This window comes from Panulirus ornatus, chromosome 10, assembly GCF_036320965.1.
Source record: "Panulirus ornatus isolate Po-2019 chromosome 10, ASM3632096v1, whole genome shotgun sequence".
NCBI lineage: Eukaryota > Metazoa > Arthropoda > Malacostraca > Decapoda > Palinuridae > Panulirus > Panulirus ornatus.
The window spans coordinates 9,752,742-9,772,647 of record NC_092233.1 but is presented as its reverse complement, the minus strand read 5'-3'; positions in this window follow the sequence as shown (position 1 = coordinate 9,772,647).

Below are 19,906 nucleotides of genomic sequence, written 5' to 3'. Positions count from 1 at the left end.
GATGGTTGTCCAGTCCCCGATGACCGGCCAGGTAGTCGCAGTCTGGTAGCCATGCAGTAGACGTGTAACAGCTTTGTACCGCGCTTGTAGTCATGCTGTAGTGGACGTGTTGCGCTTGTAGCGGCCGTAATGTAGCGGCCTCCTTCAGCGTCGGCTGGCGGAGGAGTCGTGATCCCCAGCTGCTGCGGGAGGTGCAAGGGTCGTGTTCTACAAGGCGCTCGTTACGACAGCCAACTCCTACCTGTCTCCCGCCTCGTGTTCTGCATGATCGGTCAGCGAATGTTTATGGTAATCTACGAGAGAGGTGGAACTGGCGACCTCCGTGCATGTTGGGGTGGAACTGGCGAGCCCCGTGCATGTTAGGGTGGAACTGGCGAGCCCCGTGCATGTTAGGGTGGAACTGGCGAGCCCCGTGCATGCTAGGGTGGAACTGGCGAGCCCCGTGCATGCTGGGGTGGAACTGGCGGCCTCCGTGCATGTTAGGGTGGAACTGGCGACCTCCGTGCATGCTGGGGTGGAACTGGCGAGCTCTGTGCATGTTGGGGTGGAACTGGCGAGCCCCGTGCATGCTAGGGTGGAACTGGCGAGCCCCGTGCATGCTAGGGTGGAACTGGCGAGCTCCGTGCACGCTGGGGTGGAAGTGGCGACCTCCGTGCATGCTGGGGTGGAACTGGCGAGCCCCGTGCATGCTAGGGTGGAACTGGCGAGCTCCGTGTATCTTGGGGTGGAACTGGCGAGCCCCGTGCATGCTGGGGTGGAACTGGCGAGCCCCGTGCATGCTAGGGTGGAACTGGCGAGCTCCGTGTATCTTGGGGTGGAACTGGCGAGCCCCGTGCATGCTGGGGTGGAACTGGCGAGCCCCGTGCATGCTAGGGTGGAACTGGCGAGCTCCGTGTATCTTGGGGTGGAACTGGCGAGCCCCGTGCATGCTGGGGTGGAACTGGCGAGCCCCGTGCATGCTAGGGTGGAACTGGCGAGCCCCGTGCATGTTAGGGTGGAACTGGCGAGCCCCGTGCATGCTAGGGTGGAACTGGCGAGCCCCGTGCATGCTGTACGTGTTCACCCCCACCCACAACACAGACCTGAACCCTCCTAAGGTCCAGGGCTTGGAAACCGAGTTGGTATGCCTTCCTGAACCCGTGTCAGACACGGGGTTTCGAAGCCTCTGTGCTGAGGGGATCCACAGGCGGGAGGAACCACAACTCGGTTCTCCTCACCGCTGGAAAGTATGAGACTTGGACAAGACGTCTTAAAGGATGAGATAATGAGGCTCAGTGTGAACAAGTCTCGGAGTACATCCACACACTCGCACTCCGTTCGACTGAGTGTGATGTAAACGCTCTCTCTCTCTCTCTCTCTCTCTCTCTCTCTCTCTCTCTCTCTCTCTCTCTCTCTCTCTCTCTCTCTCTCTCTCACCCAGAGCAATGAATACCAAGCCAAAAGCCAGCATGTTCAGATCTCCTTCCATCACCACACAACAGAGAGTGAGGACGTATAACGTAGCACGTTCAACCGACACAGTCCTCTATAATCAACGGTGCCTCGCGCGTCCTCCACACACACAGTGTTGCTAATGTAGTGGTGTTCGGCATTGCATTACCATGGTGAATATACCTCACCGTCAGGATGCAGGCCTGGACGGGGCAAGATGGTGGGCACCGACACCAGAGGTTTATGCAAATGCCAATTTGCCAGGATCAAGATTACCATAGAATGCCCATCACTGGCAACGAGAACAAGTCTGTTCAACCCCGGTAGTGTTGTGTTCCTTATTACCTGAGGTCATGGGCGAGTGACCCTCCCCGAGAGGGCGAGGGTCAACTGTTAATGGCGAGTTCCGCTTGACCTGAGACGGGTTACCTGCCACGACCAAGTCATCAGAACCAGTCAGCGCCAGGTCATGAGACCAGCCACCACCACCAGGACCAGTCACTAGGCTACACAGTACCAGGGCCATTCATCAGACCATATATATATATATATATATATATATATATATATATATATATATATATATATATATATATATATACTCACTCAAGAAGTCCATTCTGTCTTTATGAGGCTCCTGCATCGCTCAGAGAACCGGCCACGTCCACCGGTCGAAACAATATATCGTAAAGTGTTGTTTGGTGTGCGTCTATGGGTGTAGATACTGCACAGCAGTTGAGTAGTAAGTGCTCGGTATCTTCGCTACGGTAGTTGCCTCGTGGGCATGGAGACTTTTGGGATATATTGAAAAGGTATTCGTAGCGTTGTAAGGGGGATGGATGATGCCTAGAGTGTAGATGGGAAAGTGTGACTTCGTAGCGTTGTAAGGGGTGGATGATGCCTAGAGTGTAGATGGGAAAGTGTGACTCGTGTTTGTCTGGGAAGTGTAGCTTCTGATGGGCGTGCGTATGTCTGGTGGGCTGGAGTTTAAGACTTGTTGGAAGGTCGGTTGTTTAGTCCTCGTTTGGGTTCTTTCAGTGTGTATATTTTGTCATTGTTATGTCTGTTGGGGGCGGAGGAATCTGTGATGAGATGTTACTTGAAGTGTGAGGCTGGAATAAGCTTTTCCTTTCTACTTGGAAGTCGGTTCTTTTTCTATGGAGTGGTTTAGGTGGGAAGGGTCTAATGGTGTTGCATAGAATTGAATGCCGACCATGTTGAGGTGGGATTGTACTGGGATGATCTTTGTTTCATTGTGTAGGTGTTTAGTGTTTGTGGTTGCCAGGCAGCCGGTGGTTGTTCGCAGTGCTCTGTAATGTGCGATTTGCAAGTTTATTGTATTCGCTTTTTAGAGGACTGTGTTTGTTGTGTGTGGGTGTGTGTGTTTTTGGGGGTAAGGGAGGGGGTTTTATCAAGGAAAAATTCAGCCACACGTCCACACTCCTTGCAAGAGCACCCACTAACTAATGCGTTCAGAGCCATTGTACCCCCTCCCCTTGGAAATTGTCCCCCCCTTCCGGGGGTATTTGTAAAACTTCCTGTGAAATTTTTTTTGCCGCTTTCAGTGGCTTTTTGTGTCCCCCCCCGGGAAGCCCGGAAAGCAATTTTTTTGGGAAACCCCTGTAAAGGGGTTTTTGGGGGATGTGGGAGATTTCCACAAAGAAAAGTTGACCAAAATTTCTCTGACAGGAAAAAGGGAATTCCCCAGGGAGAGATCACCCGGGATCTTGCTTCGCGAAAGCCGAAAAGGGTGATCAGAAAGATGGGAATTGGATTCTAAGTTTTTAAAAAAAAGTGATAGTTAGGAAGAGTATCAGATTTTGGAGATGAGGGAAATAAGAGCATCGGGATCCCTTTCAAAGGGTTGGGCCCTTCCCCGGGAGCGGCTCTTGCAAAAAGGGAAAGGGTAAATTTTGGGGTTCCCGGGGACAGAGAGGAAAAGGAAAGCATGGGAGGTCACCCAGAAGAAACTGGGCCATACCCCCGGGGTTTTGGAAACTATCAAAAATTTTCATTGCAAAGGCGGAGGAATGGTAAAGTTCAGGGGGAGGTGAAAAGGGGGGAGAAAGAACTTAGCGAAAAAAACACCCAAAAGCAAAAATTAGGGGAAAAGGCCCTCAACAAGAGTGACTTTATCACCCTGGAGATTTTTGCGATGATTAACCCAATTTTAAAAGAGAGTGAAGCAAGGGTTAAAGAAGTAGTTATTGGAGATGTTTTTTGGTTTAAGGGGGAAAAGATGATTTTTAAAGAAAGGGGAAGGGAGGGTGGGGGGTGCCCAGTTAAAAGTGGCTGGGGAAAAATTTTAAATCAAAAAGATCCTCCCCTTTTAAAGCCGTTCTTGTGAACCTACTATTTTCGTCCTTCATCTTTTCTTTTCCCTTATTTGCATTACTTTCATTTGTCTACATTAAATATCATTCGTCATTTCTCCCCTCATTTGACATCCCGTCTATCAAAAAATTTCCCGTTTTTGTATCCCCGGGGGAAGAAAGGGCCTTTTTAAAATAAAACTATTTCAGGATCTAATTTTACTGGATCACGAAACCTTACCTCGTGTCTATAGTGTCCGTCGACAGAAACACCTAAAAAAATACCCCGACCGCTATTGGTTTTTCCCTTTTGCTAAGAAAAAAAATGAGGGCTCTCACTGGGGTGTGTCCCTACCCCCGGAAAAGGGGGGGCCCTTTTGGGCTCCCCCGGGGGGGGGGGAAAAAAGGGGGGGAGGGGGGGGGGTGTCCCACCCCCCAGGGGAAGATGTTGGTCTGAACGCACCTTGAAAAGTGGGAAGGGGGGGGAAAGTAAGGAGGAGTACATGTGGTATAGGAGTGAGTGTGTGGGGGGTGTGCGCGGCCGTAGTGCCCACTGGTCTGCCCCAACCGTGATTTTGTCCCCCGCAGGGATGTTGGGCTGAAAAAGCACCTTGAAAGTGGAGGGAGGGGATGTAAGGGGGAGTACATGTGGTAGTAGGATGAGTGTGTGGGGGGCGCGTGCGGGCCGTAAGTGCCCCGTCCCCCCCGTTAACGAGAACGCACCCTTACTGGCCAACATTTTCCCCCGGCGTCGTTGTGGGTGGAGGGTGGTGGGGTAAGCTGAGAGATTTCATTTATAAAACCCACAAGAAAACGATTCAACCCAACCTTTAACCTTTGTTGGAGGCCCCACTGGGCCCTTTTCCCAAAATCACTTGGACCGATCAAGGCATCTTTTCACGCGAGTCCCCCTTACCCCCCCCGTTTCGCGCCCCTGCTTCTGGAACCCCCTTCCTCCTCCTCCTCTCTCTCTCTCATCCTCCCCCTCCTTCTCTTCTCTCCCCTCTCTCTCTCTCCCTCTCTCCCCTGCCCTCATGGCTGCTAACGAAACAATTACCACGATGACGAAGACAGAATGTTGCCACTCCTCCACCACCAGCACCCCCGCCCGCTCCCCCCCCCACCTCCCAACCCTCCTCCCTCAAGCCACAACCCCCTCCCCATACCCTCCCCCGTCTCCTCCCCTCTGGAACCCCCCCCCACCAACCCCGCCCCGTGCAACACCCCCACCTCACCACCCACTTCCTCCCTCCCACCTCTTCAGGAGCTGAACACTGTTGTTGTTCTCGTGCCTTCCAGCCGCACCCCGGAGGGGAGGCCCCCGCCAGGCTCCTCGAGCCCCCAGTAAATTTTAGACCACCACTCACTCTTGACTATGGAAAATCCGCCCGCCTCAAAGAGGGTCTGGGGGGAAACCCCCCCCCCCCCCCCAAAAAAAAACCCCCCCCCCCCCCCCCAAAAAAAAACCCCCCCCACCGAGATGGGCGTACCCCCCCACCCACCCAAAAGAGGGGGGTACACCCCCCAAACCCCCCCGGTGAGGGTCAAAACCCACCCACGAGATGAGGGGGTACACCCACCCACCAAGAGGGGCTACACCCACCCCCAGTAATGGGGGCGTAACCCACCCACCAGTAGATGTGGGTCGTACACCCACCCACCAGTAGATGAGGGTCGTACACCCACCCACCATAGATGAGGGCGTAACCACCCACCAAGGTGGGGTCGTCACCCCCCCCACCAGTATGAGGGTCGTCACCCCCCACCAGTAGATAGGGCGTAACCCCCCCACCAGAGGTGAGGGCGTCACCAAAACCCCCCAGTAATAGGGTCGTACACCCACCCACCAGTAGATGAGGGTCGTACACCAACCCACCAGTAATGAAGGGCGGCACCCTCCACCAGTAGATAGGGGCGTAAACCCACCCCCCTGCAGATGAGTCTCGACCCCCCCTCTGGGCTCAGGGCTGACACCCACCACCGCCACTTGATTGGTTTTGTGGGTTTTGTAGTGGTCCCTGTGCTTAGTAGTGTTTTTAGTGGTTATAAAGTCCTTGATTTTGCAGTGGTCCTAGTGTTACAGTGGCCCGTAGTGGTACACAGCGGGAAACAGTGGCCCCCGTGGTCACAGGGAAACAAGGGGACGCAGTGTACACAGTGGTAAACCCTGGCCACGCAGTGGGACACCGTGGTGAAAAATTTGCCACGCGTGGACCAGCGGGGGAAAAAATGTCCAGTGGTTTCGTAGGTCCCCGGGTATTAGTGGGCCCCCGTGGTACTTTTTTGGGCCCAGTGGTATGTATGGTCCCCGGGTACTGTAGTGGCCCCCTGGGACTGTAGTGGGGCCATGGTACTTTAGTGGTCCAGTGTAAATTTGTGGTCCAGGGGTAAACCTTTTAGTGGTCCATGGTACTGTATGATCCAAGGGTTCTGATTGGGTCCAGTGCCAAGTGGTTACACAGTAGTTTCAGTATTTTGTAAGGTTCCCGTGGGGTTTGCAGTGGCTCAGGGTTTTAAAGGGCCCCGTGGTTATGTAGTGCTTCCGAGTTTTAAATGGGCTCCTTTTTGCAAGTTGTCCCAGTGGTTCCATATTGTGAATGTTATTTTGGTCCCATCGTTTTCAAAGTTCTTGGTATTTTTTGGGAAAAAATGGTTATTAGTGAAACAAAAAATTTTGGGTTTATAGTGGCCCGTGATTGCTATAGTCTCATTGGCCGCGTAGATAAACCCCTTGGGTTTTAAAACGTTTTCCCAGTAGTTTTGTTTTGGGCCCCGTGGTTTCACGTGGTCTTCGTTGTTTTACAAGGCCCAGTGATTGTGTATGGGTTTGATGACTGTGAAAATCCCCTGATTATGTAGTGGCCCTAGGGTTGTGATGGTTTGTGGGGGTATAGTACGTTCGTGGCCCCATGGATATTAGGACCCCTCATGGGCCTGTAGCGTTCTAGTGGTTAGCATGGCTCTATTGATTGTGTAGTGGGTCTTGTGGTTGGTGAGTGTCCACTGTGGTTTTGCAGTGGATCAGGTGATATTTGGCAGCGGATCTACTTGTTCGGAAGTGCCTTTAATGCGGTGGTGAAGCAGTGGTTGTGAAGTGGTCATGTTATGGTTAAGCAGTGGTCATACAGGGGGTTATTAACCATTCATGCAATGATGAAGTAGTTATGCAGTCGGCAAGCAATGACTGTGCCATGCAGTTGTCATGCAAAGGTCATGTAGTGTTCAAACAGTGGAGATGCAGTGGTCATGGAGTGGCCACACAGCATTCATGGGGTAGCAACGAAGTCGTCATGCACTGATCATGGAGAGAAGCACTGTGCTCAGGCAGTGACCACACGGTGTAGCCATTAGCTGGCTGGGTGAACGAAATGTACTTATGTTACTGTGGCAGTGTACAGTACAGCAGTGATGATGCAGTGGTTACGAAGTGGTACAATGTGACGGGATAGGCGTTGTTGAAACAGTGGTCATGCAGTGGTATGCACTGGTGAAGTAGTGGCCACTCAGTGGTACACAGCGGTGAAACAGTGGCTATGCAGTGGTACACAGTGGTGAAACAGTGGCTAATCATTGGTACACAGTGTTGAGGTAGTGGCCACGCAGTGGTACACAGCGGTGAAACAGTGGCCACGCAGTGGTACACAGTGGTGAAACAGTGGCCACGCAGTGGTACACAGCGGTGAAACAGTGGCCACGCAGTGGTACACAGTGGTGAAACAGTGGCCACGCAGTGGTACACAGCGGTGAAACAGTGGCCACGCAGTGGTACACAGTGGTGAAACAGTGGCCACGCAGTGGTACACAGCGGTGAAACAGTGGCCACGCAGTGGTACACAGTGGTGAAACAGTGGCCACGCAGTGGTACACAGCGGTGAAACAGTGGCCACGCAGTGGTGCGCGATGGTTGTCCAGTCCCCGATGACCGGCCAGGTAGTCGCAGTCTGGTAGCCATGCAGTAGACGTGTAACAGCTTTGTACCGCGCTTGTAGTCATGCTGTAGTGGATGTGTTGCGCTTGTAGCGGCCGTAATGTAGCGGCCTCCTTCAGCGTCGGCTGGCGGAGGAGTCGTGATCCCCAGCTGCTGCGGGAGGTGCAAGGGTCGTGTTCTACAAGGCGCTCGTTACGACAGCCAACTCCTACCTGTCTCCCGCCTCGTGTTCTGCATGATCGGTCAGCGAATGTTTATGGTAATCCACGAGAGAGGTGGTACTGGCGACCTCCGTGCATGTTGGGGTGGAACTGGCGACCTCCGTGCATGCTAGGGTGGAACTGGCGAGCCCCGTGCATGCTAGGGTGGAACTGGCGAGCTCCGTGCATGCTAGGGTGGAACTGGCGAGCTCCGTGCACGCTGGGGTGGAAGTGGCGACCTCCGTGCATGCTAGGGTGGAACTGGCGAGCTCCGTGCACCCTGGGGTGGAAGTGGCGACCTCCGTGCATGCTAGGGTGGAACTGGCGAGCCCCGTGCATGCTAGGGTGGAACTGGCGAGTTCCATGCATGCTGGGGTGGAACTGGCGAGCTCCGTGCACGCTGGGGTGGAAGTGGCGACCTCCGTGCATGCTAGGGTGGAACTGGCGAGCCCCGTGCATGCTAGGGTGGAAATGGCGAGTTCCATGCATGCTGGGGTGGAACTGGCGAGCTCCGTGCACGCTGGGGTGGAAGTGGCGACCTCCGTGCATGCTAGGGTGGAACTGGCGAGCCCCGTGCATGCTAGGGTGGAACTGGCGAGCCCCGTGCATGCTGTACGTGTTCACCCCCACCCACAACACAGACCTGAACCCTCCTAAGGTCCAGGGCTTGGAAACCGAGTTGGTATGCCTTCCTGAACCCGTGTCAGACACGGGGTTTCGAAGCCTCTGTGCTGAGGGGATCCACAGGCGGGAGGAACCACAACTCGGTTCTCCTCACCGCTGGAAAGTATGAGACTTGGACAAGACCTCTTAAAGGATGAGATAATGAGGCTCAGTGTGAACAAGTCTTGGAGTACATCCACACACTCGCACTCCGTTCGACTGAGTGTGATGTAAACGCTCTCTCTCTCTCTCTCTCTCTCTCTCTCTCTCTCTCTCTCTCTCTCTCTCTCTCTCTCTCTCTCTCTCTCTCTCTCTCTCTCTCTCTCACCCAGAGCAATGAATACCAAGCCAAAAGCCAGCATGTTCAGATCTCCTTCCATCACCACACAACAGAGAGTGAGGACGTATAACGTAACACGTTCAACCGACACAGTCCTCTATAATCAACGGTGCCTCGCGCGTCCTCCACACACACAGTGTTGCTAATGTAGTGGTGTTCGGCATTGCATTACCATGGTGAATATACCTCACCGTCAGGATGCAGGCCTGGACGGGGCAAGATGGTGGGCACCGACACCAGAGGTTTATGCAAATGCCAATTTGCCAGGATCAAGATTACCATAGAATGCCCATCACTGGCAACGAGAACAAGTCTGTTCAACCCCGGTAGTGTTGTGTTCCTTATTACCTGAGGTCATGGGCGAGTGACCCCCCTCGAGAGGGCGAGGGTCAACTGTTAATGGCGAGTTCCGCTTGACCTGAGACGGGTTACCTGCCACGACCAAGTCATCAGAACCAGTCAGCGCCAGGTCATGAGACCAGCCACCACCACCAGGACCAGTCACTAGGCTACACAGTACCAGAACCATTCATCAGACCATATATATATATATATATATATATATATATATATATATATATATATATATATATATATATATATATATATATACTCACTCAAGAAGTCCATTCTGTCTTTATGAGGCTCCTGCAGCGCTCAGAGAACCGGCCACGTCCACCGGTCGAAACAATATATCGTAAAGTGTTGTTTGGTGTGCGTCTATGGTTGTAGATATTGCAGAGCAGTTGAGTAGTAAGTGCTCGGTACCTTTGCTACGGTAGTTGCCTCGTGGGCATGGAGACTTTTGGGATATGTTGAAAAGGTATTCATAGCGTTGTAAGGGGTGGGTGATGCCTAGAGTGTAGATGGGAAAGTATGACTTCGTAGCGTTGTAAGGGGGATGGATGATGCCTAGAGTGTAGATGGGAAAGTGTGACTTCGTAGCGTTGTAAGGGGGGATGGATGATGCTCAGAGTGTAGATGGGAAAGTGTGACTCGTCTTTGTCTGGGAAGTGTGGCTTCTGATGGGCGTGCGTATGTCTGGTGGGCTGGAGTTTAAGACTTGTTGGAAGGTCGGTTGTTTAGTCCTCGTTTGGGTTATTTCAGTGTGTATATTTTGTCATTGTTATGTCTGTTGGGGGCGGAGGAATCTAAGATGAGAGGTTCCTTGAAGTGTGAGGCTGGAGTAAGCTTTTCCTTTCTACTTGGAAGTCGGTTCTTTTCTATGGAGTGGTTTAGGTGGGAAGGGTCTAATGGTGTTGCATAGAATTGAATGCCGACCATGTTGAGGTGGGATTGTACTGGGATGATCATTGTTTCATTGTGTAGGTGTTTAGTGTTTGTGGTTGCCAGGCAGCCGGTGGTTGTTCGCAGTGCTCTGCAATGTGTGATTTGCAACTTTGTTGTATTCGCTTTTTAGAGGACTAGGCAGGTGAGGCGTAATTTAAAGTGGAGCAGATGATCTGTCCGTAGAGTAGGTTAAGGAGGATTTTATGCTATTGATGTGGGAAGTGAATGTCGTATGTTTGTCTATGTGATCCCTAGAATGGTTGGTGATTTGTTCAGTGGGAGTGACTATCCACTCAAAGTGACTGGCGAGTGTGAGCTGGGTATGTTTATATCCACAGAAGTCTTCAGTCACACACACACACACACACACACACACACACACACACACACACACACACCCCAGCTGAAGCAAGTTTATGCAAATACGGATGAGTGTTGGAGTGTTGGGTGCGCGCGGAGGCAAGGATAGCCATGTAGCGCGTCTAGGGGAGGGCGGCCTGACCGGGTTGGTTGCCCCTCCTCCTCCTGCAACTGTGGCCTCGCTCTGTCCAGCCCCCAGCTCCCAGAACCTGACCCCGTGCCCCCCAGCCATGTATCAGGGAGTCCTCCAGAGCCTCTGTGTGTGTGTGTGTGTGTGTGTGTGTGTGTGTGTGTGTGTGTGTGTGTGTGTGTGTTTACCTATCTGGAAAGTGTGGTGAGGGAATTTTGCACTTGTGGGGGCCCCAGCTCTTTAACACTCTCTTCTAGCAGACAATATTTTAGTTTTCTGTATATTGTCAGCTTCCACCTCCTCTGATACTGTAAAAGTACTTCGATACATCATTCCCAACAAGTTCTTTTGTTTATGATTTTAGATCCTAACCTCTTCATTGCACTAAATTGGTTTCAAGACTAAAAGATTGTTATTCAACCATCCCTTAATCATATCTATTTTATGGTTGCCCCTCCTCTGGACCTTCTCTATTAGTTCTTTGTACGTCTTCAAGAGCGGTGACCAAACCTGAGAAGTATATTCTGGTTTTGGCCTAATGAGGGACATGAACAGTTCGTTGAACATTTCCTTATCCATGTACCTGAATGCCTGGAGATAGTTTATCTCTTTTTCTGTACTACTGAGCTCAGGTGGAGCTCCGGCGACTAGATCTGATGCCGAACTTCCAGGCCCCAGTCACACACATAGGTTCCAGTCCATTATATCCTGCTAGATATCCATATCTGGACCATCTTTTTTTCACCCTCTTCCATTACCTTCATTTTCCATCGACTCGGACTGAATTTCAGCAACAATGAGTAAGAGCCAGCTTTAGATATTGTCGAGTCCCCTTGATAGTCACTGCAACGCTGATCATTCTTTATCTACCTCATGACCTCGGCATCATCTACAAACATGGCCAGGTATGAGTCCCACCTACTCCTGCCAAGTCATATACATTTGGACGTCAGGAAGGACAATGGTACTAAGATCAGGCCCCGCGGCATGCCGCTGGTGAACACCAACCCATTCGAAAAGGCTTTGTTGACATGTGCTCTTTGCTCCCTTCCTCAAGGATAATTTTCTACCTATCGAAGGATTCTCTCCCTTGATCCTGCCTTAAGTTCTAGCAAATGTACCACCCTCCTGTATGGTTTAGTGTCAAACGCTTTCCGGCTGTTCACATACACACAATGCACCCCATCCCCCTCTCTTCTCTAACACTTAAGAAGTTTATCTCACATGACCTTCTTTCCAAATAGTCATCCACTTGCTTTCTGGTTATCTCTCCCAGTAGTTTACAGAGCACGCACGTCAGAGAGACTGATCTGTAGTTCAGCACAATTTCCCTGTCTCCTTTCTTAAAGATTGGTACGACATTTACATTCTTTCGCTCTCCTGACATGATACCTTCCTCGCGCGAGATACAGAGCAACATTTCAAGCGGCCTGTCAAGCGTATCTGCTTATATCCTCAGTGTGTCAATGCCTTGTAAGACCTCCTCCCTATTCGACCTCATTGGTGTTGGTGTTATAATGGCCGTCACTATCTGTGCATGTGGGGTCTGTCTGTCTATCAAACTCCATCTGACTGTACGTATGTCTGTGTGCGTTTATTTTTGTTTGTATAGACAAATGCTTGAGTGTGCACAGCGTACGTGTCTGTCCATATGGGTACATGTGTGTTTAAATGTATGTGTGCAGTGATGTGTTTACATGTATCTATCGAGGTATAAGAGGGCCTGTAGCTCACTCAGCTAGGGAAAGCATTTTTATCTAAATAAAATGTAAGGAGTGAACCATAGCTCATGAATTTAAACGAGAGCAAGGAAGATGTACAAGAACAGCAACAGCAACAAGAAGGAGAAGAAAAAAAAAAGAAGAAAGAAAGATGGAAGGAAAGGAAGGAAGAAAAGAAGAGAGAGAGAGAGAGAGAGAGAGAGAGAGAGAGAGAGAGAGAGAGAGAGAGAGAGAGAGAGAGAGAGAGAATCCTAATCATATGCAAAAAGGAAATCATTCAACCCACTCAGAACAGCTGATATCACATACACATAGTCAGATGATGATTGAAATACTAAGAAAAAAGCAATATGGATCAGTGTTCAGTGCGCCAAAAAAAGAGAAATCCCCCAAACAAAATACCCCAACAACTTCTTCCTCAACAGCAGTTCCCACTTGTGCCACATGGCTGATCACGTCCCCACTGCTACAGGACTTCGAGGTCCCCACTGCGACAGGACTTCGAGGTCCCCACTGCTACAGGACTTCGAGGTCCCCACTGCTACAGGACTTCGAGGTCCCCACTGCTACAGGACTTCGAGATCCCCACTGCTACAGGACTTCGAGGTCCCCACTGCTACAGGACTTCGAGGTCCCCACTGCTACAGGACTTCGAGAGGGCCATTAAGAGCATTCCCCCAGTATACTCTGACCCAGAACCAGATAGGAAACGCAAACGCCACCAGCGTGGGCACTAAACATATCCTGGGGAAAAGAAGAATGCCTGGACTCTGGTATGATCGAAGGGTCTGGAAGTGACTGACATCATCCCACTCCACAGAAAGTCTGGAAGTGACTCACATCATCCCACTCCACCGACAGTCCGGAACTGACTCCCATCATCCCACTCCACCGAAAGTCTGGAACTGACTCACATCATCTCACTCCACAGAAAGTCTGGAAGTGACTCACATCATCCCACTCCACCGACAGTCCGGAACTGACTCACATCATCCCACTCCACCGAAAGTCCGGAACTGACTCACATCATCTCACTCCACAGAAAGTCTGGAACTGACTCACATCGGCCCACTCCATAGCACTGACACCGACCCTCATTACAATTTAAGAGGGAGTGTGTGTGTGTGTGTGTGTGTGTGTGTGTGTGTGTGTGTGTGTGTTGTGTGTGTGTTGTGTGTGTGTGTGCGTGTGTGTGTGGTGTCCCCCCCCCCCATGTATGGTGACTGCCCTCTTAAGAGGTGAAAAGAACTTACACAAAACAGGACAACATAGTTTCAAAACTGGATGATGATCACCATCACGTCTCTCGCGTCTCACTTGACGACTGGGGATAGAAATATGAAGGCGGAGGCATATACACAAACTGCCCATGTCATGTACACAGACTTTGCAAAAACCTTTTTTGATAGATGTGACCAGAAGCCATGGCTTACTAGCTGTGTAAGACGGGAATAATTGAACACGTTGGAGGTAGGATATACAACTTCTTGACCTACGGATCATCATAAGCTGTATATAAGAGCTATTTTTCAGTGTATATTTTTAAACTAACATATTCAGTTCCTCAATTGTTACTCATTCTTATCTCTGACACTGACGTAAATATGAGCCACTATTTCTTATCCTTTGTACGTACATGCTGCTGGCATCTATATGGAAATCTCAATAGTAGAAACACCGAGATATTACAAGCAAACATAAACAAACCCATCCGATCTCCCACTGAAGATAACATGTTTTCTAGTGGCGAAAAGTCCCAGCTAATCTGTCTAAAGACATTGCTCTCAGCTCTGAGGAACACCATGGACTCTACAGTGGAGAAAAGACCCACTGGATAAGTACCTACGAAGTGCACCACACCCAGTACGACTGTGGTATCTGCAGCCTGCGGATCGTGGTCTTCAGAGAACCATCTCGACTGACACAGACCAACACAATAGGCGGGACTCAGCCTGAACTGTGAGGGTTAGAAGACCGATGAATCCGACATAGGGTATATACATAAAGGTATACTGACGTTGTATGATAAATCCCCGTAGACTTATATACTACATATTCGTCAAATCCAAAATAGAGTTTTACATGGTAGAATATAAAGTCTTACTTGGACAACATAAGACACCTACGTAATTCTCGACCCATCTCCAGTTGTATAACAGGGGCTTACAAGTGTAACTGTCTTTAGAAAATGATAAAGAAACGAAAGAATGAATTGATAGGAGGATCAAGGTTCAATCTCTCTCTCTCTCTCTCTCTCTCTCTCTCTCTCTCTCTCTCTCTCTCTCTCTCTCTCTCTCTCGGTACAGAGAGACACACACACAAATGTATCAAAGATCTTGAGGACACTTCTGTGGTCGACCCGAGGTACAGTGTGGTGGGAACACTGCAAACCATCCACCACAACACTGCTTATGATCAACACTGACCATTGGCGCTGCGTGCACTGTGGGCTGCTGGGAAAATGTAGATAGGAAGTAGATAGGAAGATCCACCTCCTGATAGACTTCCCCGTCGTAGACAGTATGTAACGACAGACGCATCTCTTAGACGGAAAAGAGACAGGAGTGTCTTGTACGTTAATGTTGGCTACTGACTCGCTATGGTTCATGGGAATATTTCAGTGAAAGCTTTAGCAATATAATAACCCAGTGTCACATCTCGATCACCATGACTCTCTTGTCTCCTTCTCATCACAAAATCATCATTTCCGTGTCATTTTCCCATCACTGTCGAAGAGATGTTGTCCCATTTCTATTTCCCTAGCATTATCCCATCACTAACGCTATAGCAGTAACCCCCACGTCTCCTTCCCATCACAAAATCATTATTTCCGTGTCATTTTCCCATCACTGTCGCAGAGATGTTGTCCCATTTCTATTTCCCTAGCATTATCCCATCACTAACGCTATAGCAGTAACCCCCACGTCTCCTTCCCATCACAAAATCATTATTTCCATGTCATTTTCCCATCACTATCGCAGAGATGTTGTCCCATTTCTATTTCCGTAGCTTTATCCCATCACTAACGCTGTAGCAGTAACCCACACCACCACCATCACCACCACCACCATTCCCTGTATAGCACTTCCCTCCACCATTGCCTCCACGTCTCTTCACCATTATTTGAGACAACAAGTTTCAGTAGGATGTTTCCCATACCACAAAGTGTAATCTATTCCCCCTTTTTGGAAGTAATTCACAAGCTTCCATTACAGGTTACACGTGCACCTGGTGCTCACAGGTGAAATAGGCTGGATTAATATTAATCACATGGACGACTCACCCCTTCTGCTGGATCACTCACTGAATATGCATGAGGTCAGAAATGTAATTATGAAGGTGAACATGGGAAAAAGATTGTGGTCTAGTCTGGTCTGCTATGGTCCGGGCCGGTCTGGTCTGGTTTGGTCTGGTGTACCGTCTAGATTCATCAAGTCAGGTCTTGTTTGGTCTGGGGTCTAATATGATCTGACTGAATCTGGTCTGGTCTGGTCCACTGCTCTCTGTTATGGGTCTGATCTTGCGTAGTCTAACTTGTCTAGTTAGACTGAAACTAGTTGGTCTAGTTTTAGTTATAGTCTGGTCCAATCAGTGTGGTCTGATCTGGTCTAGCTAAGCTATAGTCTGGTCTGATCTAGTGTGGTCTGATCTGGTCTAGTCTTAGCTATAGTCTGGTCTGATCTAGTGTGGTCTGATCTGGTCTAGTCTAAGCTATAGTCTGGTCTGATCTAGTGTGGTCTGATCTGGTCTAGTCTTAGCTATCGTCTGGTCTGATCTGGTCTAGTCTTAGCTATCGTCTGGTCTGATCTAGTGTGGTATGTCGTACAGTGTTGCCAGTCGGGAGAGAGAACAGTTTATGGTGTTGGTGATGACCACAGTTGACCTGCTCCCTTACCATGGCATTCATGCGTGGAGTTCAAAGCCACGTCGTCAGCCTATCATGCAAACCTGCATTTCTTACCTGATGTTTTGCTCTGTGTTGCTCCGTAGTGTGTGTGTGTGTGTGTGTGTGTGTGTGTGTGTTATTTCCTACTTGTACTCTCCCGGGGAAGGAGTTTTACACTCGTCTGCGTTATCAGTCTGGCTCAAGAGCATCAAGGTTGTGATCACGTTTATCCTTTCTTTTCTCTCTTCCATGTTGGGTTAAGTTTAAGGCCTTTAGTAACCATACCCTGTAACTCATCATTGTTGCTCTCCTCTGCACCTTTTCCTTTAGTCCTCTATGTTTTTTAAGTGGTATATATATATATATATATATATATATATATATATATATATATATATATATATATATATATATATATATATATATATACACCATCCTCCTCAGGGAGCTACTTCCCTATACGACGCCCCAGCAGCGCACAGGAAGCTAGTCACGTCCACTGGGCAGGACCACAGGTCATAAGGTGGAGAGAGCGAGTTCAGGAGACAAGTAACCAGGACGCGTTCAGTGTCTCCACCGTGGCTAGGGTGAGTCGGTGTTGGTCGTGGTGTAAGGTGATGAGTGATGTCCAGAAAGTAGACGAGTGTAAGTACCTCGTACAGTTCTATGAAGTGTGGTGTCAGATGGGTGTGTATGTGTGTGTATAGCTGGTGTAGGGTGCGTTCAAGATTTTAAGCTCGGAATGCTGTTCCTTAGTGCTTTGCTGGATCGGTGTGTGTGTGCGTGTGTGTTTTGTCACAGTTGGGTTTGTGAGGGAGGCTGAGGGAGATGTCTGAGTACAGGTTGCTGAAGTATGAGATTTCCACTTGGGCGTTGATGGTTAGTTATGGAGTGGTTTGGGTGGGAGAGGGTCTAGTTCTGTTGTAAGGAATCGAGTGCCACTGCCACGTTGATCTAGGATGGTGTTAGGAGGGTTTTATTCCGTTGTGTTTGTGTTCAGTGGATGTGGTTGCAAGGCAGCCGATGATTGCTCTGAGTTCTCTGTTTTGTGAGGTTTGCAGCTAAAGTTTTTGTTTGCTCTTGATGGGGATTTGATGACCAAATGGGTGAGGCGTAGTGCACTGTGGAGCGGATGAATTGTTTACAGAGGATCCTATGGGATTTCTCGTCTTCTTTTACCGGTTGCTTTTCTAAAGGTATTCATTTTCTTTGTCTTGTTCGTTTGTTCGTGTTGATTTTCGTAGTGTGAGGAGGGCATCTCATTTGTGTATCGTATGCGATGCCCAAAGTTATTAGTGTCTTGTTGAGAAAGTGTGATTGGTCATTTAGAATGACGGGAGGATGTGGGTTTGATATTTCTCTCTAGGGTCAAAAGAAGGACTGACGATGACTTCTTTGGAGATACGAACATGCAGTTCCGAGTGAGTTACTATTCCAAATATGTAACGTAGTGTTGTCTATATGTTGCTTATTTCGTGTCAGGGTGTTGCGTTGTGATTGTGAAGTCATGTGCAGATGAGGGAGCCTTCGTACCGATGGCCTGAGGAGATAATGGGAAGTTATGTAGGAAGAGGTTGAAGAGGGTTGGAGAAAAAACAGCTCCTTGGGGGACTCCATTGCAGAGCTTGAAGGTTTTAGATGTTAGGCCTTTCTTTTGGAGTGAAAAATACCCTTAACTAGTACCTCAGTATTTGGATTATTTTTCATAATGTATATATGAATTTCGGGTTGAATTTTTCTTTTTTTTGGAGGGGTCATAAAGGGTTGTATTTAAGTATTTGAATATTCTTTTGATTATTTGCCTCGTAGTATTCAGTGGGTATCTGTTTGCTTGGGGAAGCATTATGAGATATTTTTCATGATGATATCAAGTACAGAACCGTTTTATCATAATTCTAATTGAATACATAAAGTTTTTAAAAAAAATATCCTGAGCTGATATATGCCATTTTCGGCATTTTCCGAAGGGTAATAGATTTACTTAATAAATTCACAATTAAGATTATTTTTCATGTTGAATACGATTATGTGATTGAAATGGTATTTAAGGGTCATTTAGGGCTGTAATCAAGTACTTAAAGTAAGAGAGGATGATAATGACTGTCTGCTCAATTTTGGATGGTAGACACCTCATCCTTCTTTGGCCATACTGGCGTTTACCTTTCAAAATCCAGTACGAATATTTTCTGAGGTGTTTAAATCTACATTTTCCCCAGTACGACGAGCTAGTCTTGTTACATATGCAGCCTTCCTTTCGCGTGGTTACCTACGCACTTTGCCCATCCCTCGGGTTTGGTGTTGCCTTCCCCTGTGTCTCTTGCCTCACTCTCGCCGTGCACCTTGTGGCCAAGCCTGTGAGAGTCTCCTGGCTTCTACTTTCCTCTTGCCTCCTGCTCCTCACCACTCACTCCATACCTGAGTCAGCATCATGTACCTCCTTCGGCACCCACCTCTGTGCCAGCGATTTCCTGACAACACCTCTCTCTCTCTCTCTCTCTCTCTCTCTCTCTCTCTCTCTCTCTCTCTCTCTCTCTCTCTCTCTCTCTCTCTCTCTCTCTCTCTCTCTCTCTCTCTCTCTCTCTCTCTCTCTCTCTCTCTCTCTCTCTCTCTCTCTCTCTCTCTCTCTCTCTCTCTCTCTCTCTCTCTCTCTCTCTCTCTCTCTCTCTCTCTCTCTCTCTCTCTCTCTCTCTCTCTCTCTCTTCCTTCCACTACACTGAATTTTGCTACACGAGACGAGAACACTGTACCCATCAGTCACCAGTCAGTTAGTCATCTAAATTCATCAGTCATCAGTCAGTTTGCTGCAGTCACCAGTCATCAGTCAGTCAGCTGCACTCATCAGTCACCAGTCAGTCAGTTAAATGCATTTATCTGTCGTCAGTCAGCTGTATTCATCGGTCAAGAGTCATTTTGCTGCATTCATCAGTCACCAGTCATCAGCCAGTCAGCTGCACTCATCAGTCACCAGTCAGCTGCACTCATCGGCCACGAGTCAGTCATCTGCAACCGTCAGTCACCAGTCAGTTCGACAGCTTCACCCATCAGTCACCAGCCAGTCATCTCCAGACGACACTTTAAAGCTGTCTCGAGTGACTGTTAGTGGTGGAAATCAACACTACATGGGCATAAAAACGGCCTTATAATGTGTTCTTATCATGTACCTAATGCACGGAGGGCCAGTCCACCGTTGCCATACCCCCAGCGCCAGCAACCCCTTAACAAACCTGGTATCTAATCCTCATCAACATCTACGTAATGTAAGTAGAGAATTTAATGTAGTTCTACAGAGGTATTTCACTGCGTAATAGTCGTTTCGTAAACAGTATAGCATGTCGGGTTTACGCCACTATAGCGGGAAGGGGGAGGGAGGGGAAAGCTGAAGGCGTGTCGCGGGAGTGTGGCAACAGTGTCCCCCGACCTGTCTTAGCAAAGGTTTGCACGATCTTCCATTAGCAGAGGGAGCCCAGGTGAATATTTTTTTCATTCGTCTTCCCAAGGTCATGGAAGGAGGAGCGAGCGACAGTGATCTTTTTTTGTTGTTGTTGCTGCTGTGACAGTTTGCTGTAAGAGGTTGCTAAGTGTAAAGTGTTGTTCTCTTGTGTCTATCTAATGTAAGTGCTTCCATCACACCCCCCAGCCCCCACG